Source organism: Macrosteles quadrilineatus, unplaced genomic scaffold (assembly GCF_028750875.1).
Source record: "Macrosteles quadrilineatus isolate MER2022 unplaced genomic scaffold, UCM_ALF_1.0 Scaffold_1__1_contigs__length_201487025, whole genome shotgun sequence".
Taxonomy (NCBI): domain Eukaryota; kingdom Metazoa; phylum Arthropoda; class Insecta; order Hemiptera; family Cicadellidae; genus Macrosteles; species Macrosteles quadrilineatus.
Window position 1 is genome coordinate 74269788 of NW_026542594.1, and position 14387 is coordinate 74284174.

Consider the following 14387-nt stretch of genomic DNA (forward strand, 5'->3'; position numbering starts at 1 on the left):
ATTAATCTTACTAATATTATAAATGTGAAAGTTTGTGTGTTTGTTTGAAGTTCAATCACGCATTAACTAACTGTTAATCCACACCAGGGAGTAATGCATCCACAGTGCATGCCTATTAATATCCACAATTCGTAACCTCCTAGTAGCTGGATTACAGGACGACCCCACCCGTCCCAGTTTATCTTGCCATGGAGTAGTAAACAAAATTCAGTGCTATTTGTGAATATAAAATTAGGCACAAACATGTCTTTAACAAGTACGGTACATGACATTTGGTCTGGATTTTATTTAACGATTTATGAAACAAATACTGCACTTAATTCATTGATGTTTTTCATAGCAAAGAACTGGACTAAAATGAAGAATATCGTTTAGCTAAATTTTAAAACAACCCACCAGCCATAAACTCTGTAAGTCCATTTATCAAGTAAAATAGAGACGTAGATGCTAAAACTGTCCGTGTAGTGGTATTGAAAATCTCTCTCTACAAAATTGTCTCTCTACTGGTGTTAAAAAACTCCCTTTACAAAAATTGTCCCTGTACTAGTATTGTAAATCTCCGTCTCCAAAACTGTCTCTGTACTGGTATTGTAAATCTCCCAAAAAATCTCTCTCTGTACTGGTATTAAAAATCTCCCTCTACCAAAACTGTCCCTGTACTAGTTAGTATTGTAAATCTCCGTCTTCAAAAACTGTCCCTGATTTAATATTTATTTGCAACCTTATCAAATTGTATTTCATAAAGAGTTAATTTTGGATTTCATCAAATAGGCCTATAATTTTAACCAAACAACTGCCAATACTTCTTGATTAGTTCAGCTTGGACAAATCACTTTAATATTTGGGTTGCATTCAAATACTTGGTGGTCCAAGAGTAATTTTACAGTTTTACGATAATGTTCATGTAATCTTTTTGAGGTTATCAGAATGAAATATTGCAGCAGTTTTTTATTAAGCCATTGGTATCTCATTAATGTTTCCTTTGAAAAAATAACATGCTGTTCACTGTTCAGTAAATCTCACTATACAGCAACTATCAACACTATCTGTTTTCTATATTATGATTACATACATATACCTCACAGCTCTATATATCAAATGTGAAATTCCAATCAACACACAGGCCAAACCATAGCACCTAGAGGTATGAGATTTTGCATACATATTCCTCTCATAGCGAAGGCAGACAATAAGAAGAAATTTTACAAAATTCTAGGGGTCTGCGGGTCAGACTTTTTTGGTTCGGGTCGGGTCGGGTCGGGCCGATAATTTTGGTCCTCGGGTTTCGGGCCAAAATCGGGTCGGGCCAAAAATTATTAATTACCGGATTTTTTTTCTTTTAACTCTGTGTTTATAATATTACTTGAAAATAAAATATGAAAAAAGATTGTATTTATGTATATTATTTCATGTTCATAACTTATTTACAGCTTAGGAGTTGAATCAACTGCAAGAAAGAAGAAAATAATTTTTTTTATCAAGCCATTCTTTCCCATTTTCATAACTGTTGAAATATCTAAATAGTTATATTACAACAAGTTTGAAATGGAACTTAATATAAAAGGGTCATAAACAAATCAATTAACCTTATCACAAGTTTAGGGCCTGTGGACTGGCTTCAAGGCTGCAAGCAAGAAGAAAATAAAAATTCTATGTTTCCACCATGCAATATGAATCATTCATTCCCTGCCTCCTAACCTTCTAAGTATAAAAACCTCACATTTACAATAGCATTATTAGTTACATCATCATAAATAAAGAATTATCTATTATTGGCATTTAGGCCTACAGCTTTACATAGGAATTAATTTTTATAGTAATAGGCTAAGCAACATGACAAGTGGAGAACTCATTGAAGAAAAGATATTGTGTAAACTAATTTACTATAACACTCTAAAACAGTAAATAACACACATACATTGTTTATGGTATAGTTATAGTAAAGGCTGTAAAAATTGCATATCATGTCATACACAGTAGTATAGACCTACGGTATTGCAAGAGATTAAAATCCTAAAACAACTGATTTTGATAGCTAATAAATGAAAAGAATTAAAAATCCATAAAGTCAAGTCAAACAATATCACAATTAATTAGGTAGCCTACCCGAAAAGGAACTCTTAATATAATTATAGAAAATTATATTAAATCAAGAGAAAAGAAAGTTAAATGCTAATTTGGCAACATAAGCAGACAGCACAGAAATTATAGTGCCCTAATTAGCAACACAACTCAATGTTTTTATACTGTAGGTCAATGTTTTTGAAACTGTAAGGTCTTTTTCTCGGAAGGAAGGGTAGTAGAATGTAAACAAAAAACCATGAATCACACTCACAGCCAGGTCCGGGCCCGGGGACACTCAAGGTTACAGACCCTCCCCCTCCCCTCACCTCTTGCACAACCCGGCTCGGGGACACTCAAGGTCATAGACCCTCCCCCTCCCCCGCCCCATTACACCACCCGGTTGTCCAATTGCTGACAAAATGCAAGTAACGAAACAAGTAAGTAGAGACAAAAAGATATATTATTTCTTTATTAAAAAATAAAAAAAAACTGTTACAGATAATTTCCAAAGAAATTAATTCATGGTAGTATGTGTCTTGTAAATATTGTATTGGATCTTAGAAATATCCTTTTTAAAACTCAATCTAACTTAAGAAAAAATAATTTTACTGATGAAAACTTTCATAAAAATTATAAAATATTTAGGCCTAACCTCTTTGTAGACTTGCTGATACTTGATACTTTTTTTTTAAATGAAATGGTGACCATACAATGCAGAACCAGACGATCAGAAGTGTTGTTTTGTTTTGTTACTGAATGACAAAAAGGACAATAGGAAAATAAAAGAACAAGATACAGATCTGTACACTATATCAGATATTTCTTTTGTTTATAATTTATTATGTAAAATACTAAAATATATTTTAAACTAGGTATGGAATAAACAATAAATAATTAAACTGGTACCTCTGGATAAATAGTCTTTCTTTTGACTTTGTTTTCTTTGCACTGTTGCGTCACGGCTTTTGTCAGTAGACGACTGGCTCTGGCTAGTGACAGTACGGCAATAATTGCTCTGTTGTGTCTTTGTTCTTAAACCATCGTGAGCAAACTTAATATTTAATTCGAATTTTAACGTTTTAATTCCTCTGTAATAATATATATAAGAGTGTTTCTTTGAAAATAACTTATTATAACTTTGAAAATAATAATTTAATTATTTTTTTTGGCCCGACCCAATCTTGGCCCGATCAAATCTCTGACCCGACCCGAAAAAATCGGGGACCCGCAGACCCCTACAAAATTCCCAATGGGCCCCACAGAAGGTCAAACTTAGCATGGAGTTTGTATAGGAAGAATAATTTTTTTGGGGTTTTTGTTTACATTTGTCTGCAATTTATTTAATCATCAGCTGTTAGAATAAAAAAGTTTACTAAGGTTATTTCGGACCATATAAACATCACAGTTGTGTGCCAGTGAATAATTAATTGTGGCATTTTAGTTTTATCAACTTCTAATTCGTGTGATTAGTGTCGAAGAAAGTAGGGAGTGTTTCATAAACTCCAAACTTCACAAACTCCAACGCTTAAAATATTAAATGAACAGCGCATTTCATAATGTCCAAATTTCATAAGCTCCAAAACTATAACATTCAAATAATCACTGTTTCACAATGTCCAAGTTTCACAAACTCCAACGTTTAAATATTAAATAAACAGAGCGGTTCATAATCTCCAAATTTCATAACCTCCAACGGTACAGTCTGGGCCAGAAGTCTCTCTAGTGGATGCCACCAGGGTTGCCACAGTCAGATAGCAGGCACCGTTCGCCAGCGCTCAACTACTGATTATACGTACATTTTAATGATTGAAGAATACTCAGCTGTGTGACTCAAATATGTGTTAGCACACAATGTGCAAATCAAATTTACATTTTAGCGAATTTCCCCTATAGGGAATAAGCTATTACCGTAGTACTCATGGTAAGACCTGGTCCCGGGACCGATTTACTTTTTCGTTTTGAGGTCCCTAGAGACCAAAAACACCGTCAGTTCAAATTCATATATATATACAGACTGTCCCAAAAGTCCCGGACCGGTTTAATATTTTCTAAACGACAACAGATAAATCAATAAGATTTTGCACATCAACACCACTACCTGAAAATCTACTTTTGTAAGGAACTATCAATTTTCTGTCATATCATGGGGACGTCCCACAAGGAATCAGAAGGAAACCTTAAATAGAAGCATAGGTTGAAATGTCCATCAAATTAAAGAACTTTACTAGCAGAATATAATGCCCCAAATTTGAACTCAAACGAATAACTGAGTAAAAAATGGCAGCCGTTCAAAGATTTCTTGAATCTGCCATTTTGAATCTTTGAGCGATCTGTTGAATTTTGAATCTTATATATTTATCTGTTGTCGTTTAGAAAATATTAAACCGGTCCGGGACTTTTGGGACAGTCTGTATATATATTAAAGAAATCATACTAACTCAGTACCCTGAAATTATTTTTAATTTTTTAAAACTCAACAACAACAACAGTAGAACGTGTAGCGCCTACATACCGAACCACGGCAACCTCTGCAGCGACTTCTGGCAGAGACTGTACCGTTGGAGCTTATGAAACTTGGAGGTTATGAACCGCTCTGTTTATTTGATATTTAAACGTTGGAGTTTGTGAAATTTGGACATTGTGAATCAGTGATTATTTGAAAGTTATAGTTTTGAAGTTTATGAAATTTGGAGGTTATGAAACGCACTGTTTATTTAATATTTTAGACGTTGGAGTTTGTGAAATTTGGACATTGTGAAACGGTGCTTATTTGAAAGTTATAGTTTTGGAGTTTATGAAATTTGGAGGTTATGAAACGCACTGTTTATTTAATATTTTAGACGTTGGAGTTTGTGAAATTTGGATATTATGAACCTCACCCAGAAAGTAGAATTGAACTTAGTTTTTATTGCATTTGAATTTTTAAGAACTTATGATATTGTTCTGTTAATATTTTTGTAGTTGTTTAAACCGTCTCATAGTACGGAGAATGAAGTTTTAAATGTTAATGGAGGGTTTGTTCCACACAATATCATTCACATCACAGGAGATGGTGCGTGTTTATTTACTTCCCTCTCATTAATAATATACCTTACACACATACATACACTAACTGTGCACAAAGCAATTGTTGAACATGTTGTGAGAAACTGGGTCTACTTCTCAGTCTTATCTTACGACAGTGACGGGAACAATTAATTAAGGGAATACTTCTATGTAATGTCTAAGCCGTTTACCTTTGGTGGGTTGTGTGAGCTGGTTGACAACTATTCACATTTGTTTTTGAGGTTTATCGAAATGGTGAATTATATGTCAAGTTTGGTGATGAACGTAATCCTTTAAACAGACTCAGATTTACACAATCCCTGTCTAGCGGGCACTTCAACGTTTATCTTGACAAAAATGTAATCGAAGCCATAGTGATCACCCTGCATGTGGCCGAGGGGAATCAGTTTTTATACCACGACTTCCCCTGGTTCCTACGGAATACCCGTTTAAAGGTTGCAATTCCCTTTGAAAGTGTACTTCGCCCTTACCATCAACAAAGAGCAGGGACAGTCACTTAAGATCGCAGGACTAGACTTAAGAGAGGATTGTTTTTTACATGGACAATTTTATGTTGCATATTCACTGGTCAGCTCAGTCACGAGTCTGGTGGTGCTAGCACCTTCTGAGAAAACAAAAAATGTTGTATACAAAGAAATTCTCTGTAAATAATCAAAAATAGTACAAATAATGAACAAACTGTTAACTGCAGTTTTAATCATTATCATAAAATGAAATATAAAAACTAAAATACTTAAATGTTTATTTAATGTGATTTACTTTATCAGTACCTGGGGACCGAGCTTTGCTCAGGTAAAATTTTTAGTTTACTCTGAAAGCAGAGTTCACCACTCCCTACGTCGTGGATCTGTTTGCCCTCCTTCCCTATACCATTTTAGAATTGCAGATACACAATTGCCACAGATAGTTCCCACACTCTGCACTGGTGGCCTTACTACTTCTTTCACCATTTCCTACGTCATGGACCTGTGTTCTTCCCTTCTCATAGCATTTTAGGATGGAAGATACATTAATCTAACTGCCACACACGGTTCCCACACTCTGCAATGCTAAACTTTACTACTTCCTACGCCACTTCCTACGTCGTGTACCTTTTTTCATCTCTTTCCATAGCATTTTAGTATTTAAATAGATTAACATAATTGCCACAAACATTCCCCAGACTCCGCACTGCTAACCTTTACTACTTCTTTCATCATTTCCTATGTCGTGGACATATTTCCTTCCCTTTTCATAGCATTTCAGTATTGCAGATACATTAATCTAACTGCTACCAACGTTTCCAGTTCCAACTCTCCACACTACTTTCCTTTACCACTTCCTTCCCCACTTCCTACGTCTGACCTATTTCCTCCCTCCCCATAGCATTTTCGAATTGCAGATACCTTAATCTAATCGCCAAAAACAGTTCCCACACTCCAGACTGCTCGCCTTTACTATTTCCTTCATCACTTCCTACGTCGCGGACCTGTTTCTCTCCCTTCCCATAGCATTTTAGGATTGCAGATATCTTAATCTAATCGTCATAAACAGTTCCCACACTACACACTGATACCCTTGACTACAATGTATCGAGTAATCTTCAGTATAATCTTTGCTCAATCAATATAGACCAGGCCGTGGTTGGGGTTGAGTATGCAAAATTATTCGGACGCACTTCCAGTTCCACAGCTCGCCTTGACTACTTCCTTCACTAGTTCCTACGTCAAGGACCTGTTTCTCTCCCTTCCCATAGTAATTTAGGGTTACAGATACCTTAATCTAATCGTCATAAACAGATCCCACACTACACACTGATACCCTTGACTACAATGTATCGAGTAATCTTTCTCGACGTGTATTCGACGCACTTTCTCTTTTGATTGTTGTCAGGGACACTTTGGACAGTAAGAAAACGCATGTTGCCACGATCGGCGTTGGTCGAGTACCAATATGGCTGCCATCCAAAATGGCGGACCACCTGACTTGACCTTGATCGAGAAAAATTCAAATAACTCCATTGTTTTTCGACTGATTTTAATAATTCTTTTATAGTTGAAAAGAAGAAGAAATTTCCTTTAAGAGTATCCATTACACTTATAGTGATACCCCGTTTAAAAAAGTGATAAATTAGATTTTAATAAAGATTTTACTTTTAAAACGGATTAAATATACGTTGAGGTGATTATATTTGAGTTTTTACTGACGAAATATGTCCGAAATCAACCATGAAGCTGCTTGGGTAACAAAAACATAATTATTAATTATCATTTAATAACCAAAATCTAATAATTTGTAATTTAATTATCTATATTATTAATGTTATTAATTTACAACTAAACACAATTGGAGAAGATACGTTTTTAAAAAAGAGCTATGCAAGAAAAGTTTCATGTAACAATTGGGTAAACAGCTTTTTAGGATAATATCGACCCTGCTGAGTACAAATCTGCGTGTTGCCAAATCGAAATTTGAACCGGAAGTGCCGTATCCAAGATGGCGGCCAGACCCTGTTTGCCCCATTACTCTTTTGTTATTTGGCCTAAAATATTGGTTTAAAAATCTGCATAGGGGTTTTCTCAGATGCCAAACACATTGCAATACTCAAAATCTACTTACATCAACTTTTAGGGGCATATATTCCAAGATGGCACCCAAGATGGCGTCCCAAAACTCTGTTTACGCATATCTCTCTTATTAGTTGACCTAAAATAATAGTTTTAACATCCGCATAGGGGTTTTATCGGAATACAAACACATTGCAATACTCCAAATTTACTTACATAAACTTTTAGGGGCATATGTTCCAAGATGACACCCAAGATGGCGTCCTAAAACTCTGTTTTCGCATATCTCTCTTATTAGTTGGCTTAAAATAATAATTTAAACGTCTGCATAGAGGTTTTCTTGGAATGCCAAAAACATTTCAATACTCAAAACTTAATTACAACAACCTTTGAGGTCATATTTTTCAAGATGGCACACAATATGGCGGCCAAAAAAAACTCTGTTTCCATATACGTGCCTTGTTTGCTTGTTTGAAATTATTATTTAACCGTCCATAAAGGCTTTTCCTCTGATGCCAAATGGATTGAAACACTCATTATATACTTCCTACGATTGTGTAGGACCTAGGTTCCAACATCGGCCACCAAAACTTCTGTCCTCGGAAGTTGGAAGAGAACAAGAAATATGAGAAAAAGGCCATTTAAGAGAAATTAAATTGTTAATTGCAATATTTAAAAGAAGATATGAACAAATTCAATGAACCATTTAAAAGAGTCAAACATTGTCGAGAACGTTAGCACAATTTGGCGCAAGTCTTTCGATTCTTCTTGCGCGTTTACATTGTAGATAGACACTTTCATAAACAATTAAACCCTAGGATATCTGTGGAGGCTTTTGGGACTGACTCAAATCTCACAAGGATGGGATGTACTGGTGTCAGTGAAGCCCCCAGCTATATGACTCGGAGTCCATCTTCACCGGTCGGACGAGATGAGCATTTTCCAACACGTTCAAATGGAACGTTTTCAAATCTTTCAGTACAACAAATCATTTAGTTTGTAAAACCATTGATGATAGTATCTTACGATCGTGTCTTTGCCTAATGACATCTTAGGAATCACAGTACATTACCTTTTGGAAGCTAGGGTTACGGTTTTTTTCATAACAACAAAAAAGGTGTATAGCCTCATCCCTGCTGGTTACGTCTTTGCCCACCTGTTCAGGTGAGAGATTTCCGGATACAACAACTTCAAACGTCCCAAAATTATGATGGACTCTTGCGAGATGAAGAGGGCGAGACCAGATTTGTTTTCCTCAGTGCTAAAAAATTGTTCCAATCTTTCGGGAGTGGAACTTTTCTCAGGATATTTTCCATCATAATTTTGGGGCGCTTCAAACGCATCTTCTTTTTGCTGTTATAAAAAATCAGGAAGCCTTGCCTCCAACACGTAGTGTACGGTGACTACAATTCGTAAGATGTCGTTAGGTAAAGACACGATTTTTATTAGGGGCATACTATAATTGTAATTATACCTAGGAAGTAATTGTTTATCCAAGTGTATATCTACAATGTAAACGCGCAAGAAGAACCGAAAGACTCGCGCCATATTGTGCTACCGTTCTCGACAATGTTTGACCCTTTTAAATGGTTCATTCATTTTGTTCATATCTTCTTTTAAATATTGCAATTAACAATTTAATTTCTCTTAAATGGCCTTTTTCTCACATTTCTTGTTCTCTTCCAACTACCGAGGACAGAAGTTTTGGTGGCCGATGTTGGAACCTAGGTCCTACACAATCGTAGGAAGCATATAATGAGTGTTTCAATCCATTTGGCATCAGAGGAAAAGCCTTTATGGACGGTTAAATAATAATTTCAAACAAGCAAACAAGGCACGTATACGGAAACAGAGTTTTTTTTGGTGGCCATATTGTGTGCCATCTTGAAAAATATGACCTCAAAGGTTGTTGTAATTAAGTTTTGAGTATTGAAATGTTTTTGGCATTCCAAGAAAACCCCTATGCAGACGTTTAAATTATTATTTTAAGCCAACTAATAAGAGAGATATGCGAAAACAGAGTTTTAGGACGCCATCTTGGGTGTCATCTTGGAACATATGCCCCTAAAAGTTTATGTAAGTAAATTTGGAGTATTGCAATGTGTTTGTAATCCGATAAAACCCCTATGCGGATGTTAAAACTATTATTTTAGGTCAACTAATAAGAGAGATATGCGTAAACAGAGTTTTGGGACGCCATCTTGGGTGCAATCTTGGAACATATGCCCCTAAAAGTTTATGTATGTAAATTTGGAGTATTGCAATGTGTTTGGAATCCGATAAAACCCCTATGCAGATGTTAAAACTATTATCTTAGGCCAACTAAGAAGAGAGATATGCGTAACAGAGTTTTGGAACGCCATCTTGGGTGCCATCTTGGAATATATGCCCCTAAAAGTTGATGTAAGTAGATTTTGAGTATTGCAATGTGTTTGGCATCTGAGAAAACCCCTATGCAGATTTTTAAACCAATATTTTAGGCCAAATAACAAAAGAGTAATGGGGCAAACAGGGTCTGGCCGCCATCTTGGATACGGCACTTCCGGTTCAAATTTCGATTTGGCAACACGCAGATTTGTACTCAGCAGGGTCGATATTATCCTAAAAAGCTGTTTACCCAATTGTTACATGAAACTTTTCTTGCATAGCTCTTTTTTAAAAACGTATCTTCTCCAATTGTGTTTAGTTGTAAATTAATAACATTAATAATATAGATAATTACATTACAAATTATTAGATTTTGGTTATTAAATGATAATTAATAATTATGTTTTTGTTACCCAAGCAGCTTCAGGGTTGATTTCGGACATATTTCGTCAGTAAAAACTCAAATATAATCACCTCAACGTATATTTAATCCGTTTTAAAAGTAAAATCTTTATTAAAATCTAATTTATCACTTTTTTAAACGGGGTATCACTATAAGTGTAATGGATACTCTTAAAGGAAATTTCTTCTTCTTTTCAACTATAAAAGAATTATTAAAATCAGTCGAAAAACAATGGAGTTATTTGAATTTTTCTCAATCAAGGTCAAGTCAGGTGGTCCGCTATTTTGGATGGCAGCCATATTGGTACTCGACCAACGCCGATCGTGGCAACATGCGTTTTCTTACTGTCCAAAGTGTCCCTGACAACAATCAAAAGAGAAAGTGCGTCCGAATAATTTTGCATACTCAACCCCAACCACGGCCTGGTCTAATAGTAACAACTGATGTTTTTCCTTTTGAACTGTATTTGTAATTTGCTAGTATACTGTAGATAGACTACTACTTTACAAGTCTTTTGTTTACTTTTTCCTTGTTATTTCATTCAGCCAAGATGGTTACTTAGCAACACATAAGACCAATGTTAAAAAAATGTGACTTTCAGTTTAATTTTTCTACGTAATTAGATTTTTGTTGGCAAATCTAACTGCAGTAAACTCGTTTTTAGGCCAGGAATAAACTATTTACAACATTTATAGAAAATCGTCAGAGCCGTTTTCGAGATATTGGTGCAAGCATACATACATACAAGCATTGCTCATATTAGAGTATAGGATAATCTGGCACTTAAACACTAATTTATTAAAAATGTCAACCAATTTGAACGTTTCCGTAGCGAAGCACGGGTTTTCCGCTAATTTGGGAATGGATTAATCTATCTGCAATACTAAACTGCTTTCAGAGTAAACTAATGATTTTCTCCGAGCAAAGCTCGGTCCTCAGGTACTATCCATAAACAAGCAACATTACAACAGTTTACTTATCCTACTAATATTATAAGTAAGAAAGTTTGGATGTATGGTTGGATGTTTGTGACAAGTAAACTTCGAAAAATACTAAAACGACAAGGTTGAAATTTGGTATGGTGATAGCTGACATCCCCGATTAACATATAGACATATTCTTACCTCAAAAATCCATTCGGGCTCTGCCCCGGTGGCTCTTCAGTTTCTCATGTTAATCTATGAGTTAAATATGAGTATTCATATTCAAAGGAACTAGTGTACATGTTGCTCGAAATCGAGCAATTGCAAAGAAGTACAGGAGTTATCTATAAACAAATGACTTGTTTAAAAACTAATAAGAGTCATAATTCCCGATTATTTTAAAAGAGTCGACTAAAAGATTATTAACAAATTGAAATACTCACAATTTACATAACAGTCCCATTCCAGTTTAAAGGGTTAATTTTTAACTATCAAACTGCCCATGGACGGGAAATGGTAAGCTTACAATTTGAGTCAACGTAAAAAGGCTGTCAGCTTTTATAATGTACCGTACCTAAGTTATTTAGCCAATTTGTAGACAATAAGGTGTAGGCTACTTTAAACTCTACAGAACAGAGTTAGGCAAAAACTGGCAGAACTCTGAAATGAACATCCAAAACTATACCCATTTTTAATACAACATTAGATAATTTGCACATTGACTGTTTACAATTAACACATGTTTTTCTTCTCACTTTTAATCTTTGGTTCGCAACGGCAAAAATCTGTTTCATAATCATTGAAATAGATTTATAATAAATAATCCATCATAAAGTTTAAGATTAATAAACCTACTACATAGTTGTTTTATTTTTTTGGATCAGCTGTCTGAAATAGGCATTTGACAGTTCTGGTTGTTTACATTTAAATGTCAAAGCAAATTTAAACATTGTGAATTTTCTTATGCTTCCATGGAGACCGATATTTAATATTTAATTTCTGACAACAGCTGAAGTTTCAAAACAATGTTTGTTTCCCATGTTAATCTTATGGAGAAATACAAAACTTTTAAGAGCCCCAGGGCCTCACTCTCTAATTATTTCCCTAAAAAGAAAGTTTCCTGCACTACTTCACGTTACGCTCTTTCCAATGACACCAAAAACATGTCAATCGGTTCAGTAGTTTCAGAGGAGTAATTGTCACAAAAATCCTGCTTGCGTATTAAATAAGTACGAGGTGTTAGCCCGTCCTACGCACGGGAATTCAGTAGTCAGTTAAAACCGTGTACAATTCAGATCAGCTAGTTTACACTTATAAAGACAAAGTTTCTTACAGTTTTAAAGTGAAAAATCCTCTTGTAAACAAATGTTGTGTGACCAAATATGTTTTTATTCCATCATAGGCCTATACGATATGCATTTTAAATCCTATAATTTTACAATAAAACAGCAATTCTGCAATTTTTACGAAGTGAAAAGCGTTGAAGTGAGATTTGCAGCAGATTCGCACAGACGCACACTGATTATAAGTAGCCTACAGTAGAGAGAGTAATGGTTATAGTAGTACGTTTTCTGTGGTAATAGTCAATTGAGAAGTGTATAGACCTAGTCAACGATACCACCTTCCATAGCATACCTGCCTCTTCCATAATTATTATCACCACAATACAACTACTATACACAATTTCCAGTAGGTCTGAATAGAAACGACCTAAAATAAAACGATAATATCCAATAAAATTCACAGTACACAATATAATTTAACTTTGGTGTCCTAACATCAAAACTAATCGTCACACCTATCCTTTATATCAATTTCTCTGCATTAATTGCTAAATAAAAGAAAGTAAACAAAGAAAAGTAAAAACAATAACAGTTTGTTTTGAAACAGCTGTTTGGTTCAAATAACATTTATTTGAAAAAAGAACTGGTCACATGTAGCAGGAATATAAAAAGTAAACACGCTAGTAAAAATAATGACGTAATCGTCAATGTTTATTATCCATACCATTATCAGTTCTATCCTTGATAATTAACCACCCTCATTGAATAAATGTACATCGTAATTTCCCATATTAGTTAATTTAAACTACAATATATTCATAGTTTAAATAAAAGTGATATTTTCACGTTTGGGGGCGCTGATATAGGCACCCCCAAACGTAACCACAACTGAACACGATTTCTTAAAAGGATGGTTTGTCTAATTGCAGTATCCTAGGTCAATGTTGACGTTGTGTTCAATCTATGTCATCCATCTGTTTATCTTTGCATAAAACCCGGCTGAGGTTGTGGTGGTAATTTAAAATTTGATTCCTGATTATTATTGATCTTCTTTTTATGACATCAATATTTCCAGGCATAATTCAAACAAAGTTAAAGCAGACAAACATTAATTGTAAAGAAAAGCTACCATGAAGAATTAAAACATGTAAACGTTGTTATTTTTCTATTCTTTCCTTGAAAAGTGGAGCAGTAAAATAATTTGCATTTATCCTTTTTTATTAAGACTCGTGTACAGAGGCTCGATTTGTACTGTGGTTTAATTAATTTTGGTCTAAACTATTTTAAACTGTGGTCTAATTATCTCTACTAATTTTACTTATTTCCTATAATCAATGACAAAATAAGAGTAAATAAAATAACCTCATAGTTCCATAGTTTATATTTAACCAGCTGTTAGTTAAAACAAATTATATTGCTCTAAAACAAATCGAAGATTACAAAGGTTGCTCTTACAGAAGAATAGAACATATCAATGATTAGCATTACACATAGTATAAATAAGTCAACCCTAAGTATGTCTTTACATTTTTATCCAAATGCTGAATTTGTGACACAAACGCTGAATGTTTACAGCTGTTATGTTAAGCAAATTATTTTTTGCCAAAAGCTAGCTTAGAATCTTAGCGTCGGCTGCTAGACTTTTTAAAAATTAAAACTTAATTTATAAAAATCTGGGACCCTAAACTAAAATTATGGCTTCGACATTCCCTAGTTCTCAAAATTATCTTTCTTT

The 14387-nt window shown here is 34.6% G+C and overlaps 1 protein-coding gene across 7 annotated transcripts in view; it reads left to right on the forward strand.

The window, feature by feature from the left end:
• The window catches only part of LOC128983604 (major facilitator superfamily domain-containing protein 6-A), a 117154-nt gene that overhangs the window by 43537 nt on the left and 59230 nt on the right, over positions 1 to 14387 (forward strand). The window lies entirely within an intron of this gene.